Source organism: Aplysia californica, unplaced genomic scaffold, assembly GCF_000002075.1.
Source record: "Aplysia californica isolate F4 #8 unplaced genomic scaffold, AplCal3.0 scaffold00394, whole genome shotgun sequence".
Classification (NCBI taxonomy): Eukaryota; Metazoa; Mollusca; class Gastropoda; order Aplysiida; family Aplysiidae; genus Aplysia; species Aplysia californica.
Window position 1 is genome coordinate 350932 of NW_004797664.1, and position 2485 is coordinate 353416.

Here is a 2485-nt window from a genome sequence, read left to right on the forward strand (position 1 = left end):
TGTATCATAGAAGTGTGTCTTTTGGTCAATGCCATGTGTATGTAGCCTAACATATCTGGTATCTTTCAGTTTTTAAGTGTGTGTGTGTGTGTGTGTGTGTGTGTGAGTGTGTGTGTGAGTGTGTGTGTGTGTGTGTGTGTATGTGTGTGTGTATGTATGTTTATAATGTATGTCATCATGTATGAGTGCTGTGGTTGATAAGATCTACAGTAACATGTGTAGGTAGCCTAGGTGTGTCACCTGTAGAGTGGGCACCAGCTGGGACGGCCATTGTGACAGTGGCTGTTAGTAGGCCTACTGTTACCTTAAACAGACTCAGCTGCAACAGTAAAAGTTAATGGACAAGTTGAAGCGTGACCTGCCCCTCATGATTCATAATTATGAGAGATTAGTTTTAAACTTCTGTGACATAGGCTACGCTAAAACTAAAAAGGAGTCATTTCACTACTTAGACTTAGATCTAGATAAGATATAGATCTACAACTTGTTGCACAAGGCAAACAAGGCCAGGAAGTGAAAAGAGGGTAAAAGATTAAGATTGAAGAATACTGGACAAGCAGACTGACTTTACCTACGTCTCAACCTTAGGAGTTCATAATTTCCCCGTTTTTAATACCGTATAGAGATCTCTCAATGGAGAATCTCGGACCGGTAGATCTATTCATTAAAATTTTGTCAGGGGGGAGACCCCCCCTGAAATCCCCCTCCTCCACCCCAACCACCCACCCCACCTACCCCACTTTCTCGCCCAATAATGTATGAGAGTGGTCCGGTATTCTTCAATCTTCCCCAAAGTAAAGTCACAGTGCACATTTCAGTGCAAACATTTATAAACAAATTATGCCACTGCTATAAATTATTAAGTCTATCTCAATCTAGATCTAAGATCAAGGTCATGATCAAGACCACAGTTCTAATACGGGGTGCTCATTACGCGTCCTGCGAAATATCGGCGGACGACACTAGCTAGACTCTAGATCTAGATCTAGATTTCTAGGCTAAATGCAGGCGCACGCACGCACGCATGACTTCTCAAGTCGCCGTAATGCAGCAGAAGCAGGTCTGGTTGACATGAACAACTGCCATGCCATGCATGACTCCCATGTCCCGGAACTAGATCTAGATTCTAGATCTCTAGATATAGATAGATCTATATAGATGAACGAATTAGATAATCTAATTAGGGGTCTATTGTTTTCGTGTGTGCATCACCCTGTGGCATGAGGTGTGGTGGGTCAGAGGGTGACTGTGCTGTGAGGTGAACCGACAAACGTCGTTGTACTTCGGTTGATCAATACATAATATGTACACACATTCATGTTACGCCGAGTGAATATACCGCTGCGTCTTGGACGGTGACATGACTTTACTTACAACAATTTTGAGTCTAGCATGCATAGATTTCTTGATCTACAATCTAGATCTATATCTAGATCTAGATTTAGATCTAGATCTAGATCTAGATCTAGATATCTAGATCTAGATCTAGAATCTAGATCTAGATATAGATCTATATCTAGATAGATTCTAGATCTAGATATCTAGATCTAGAACATACTGAGTGTAGGCTACTTAGTGAGAAGGCCTAATTAAAACAGTATTAAAGTCACATTTCGACCAGATTTCCTAGAATTCTAATTTTTTTTCTCTAGATCTAGATCTAGATCTAGATTTTCTAGTTCTAGAATCTAGACTCTAGATTCTACCTAACTGCGCAAATTATGCACCTCATCATCATCAAATATAGATTAGAGATTCTCTAAATGCTAAACTTTTAAAAGTCCCAAATTACTCTGGCATTATCATTATATATTATAAAGTAATGTTGACCTACTTACTTAGCTCTGGCTGTTCCCGCGGTAATCAAGAAAACACAAAAGACAAGTAGATCTAGGCCTAAACAACAGTGCACAAACTTTGAGGTAGATCTACTACACAGCGCCAGCAGCGAGACACGAGTGGGTCTTTGGAGCAGAGACGATTAATCTAACCCGTCGCGTCTTGCGCGGGGTCGTGGCTTGGCCTACGACGCAGCACGTACACATCGGGGCCGTACTTGCCCTAATAACAATAATGTACCTCCTTTTTGTTTGGGTAACAGTAAAGCATGTCGTGTATTCGCACAGTTGACGATCACAGCTTGCTCTGTTTCCTGTTTCCGTAAGACACAACACCAATCCAACTGTGACTCCACACTACGTTCTGCATCGTGTCAAGCAGTTCAAAATGAAGGGATGAAAGGGGGCAGATGACTAAACTTTATTTTTGCCACAGTTTGTTTTCTTGCTTGTTGCTGCTATTTTCCTTGTATTTTAGTTACGTTTTATTCTGTATAATTATAAACATGCTGAAAAAAGATATGATCAGTTTCAAATTCTTAACGAAGGTATCCGGCTGACATTCAACAGAGAATTGTAAAAAGTGTGGTTAACTCAATTAGAACTTATTAATTTGAATAAAGGTATAAACACACACACACACACAC

General features: G+C 40.4%; 1 protein-coding gene across 2 annotated transcripts in view; it reads right to left on the reverse strand.

The window, feature by feature from the left end:
• Positions 1–2004, reverse strand: part of LOC101854968 — a 13437-nt gene extending 11433 nt beyond the window's left edge. The window contains exon 1 of one of the 2 annotated variants that reach the window (XM_005103881.3): positions 1835–2004. The gene's annotated coding sequence lies outside the window, so the exon portion shown is untranslated. The remainder of the gene's footprint in view (positions 1–1834) is intronic. The other variant, XM_005103880.3, reaches the window with a different exon arrangement.
• Between the last annotated feature and the right edge of the window lie 481 nt (positions 2005–2485).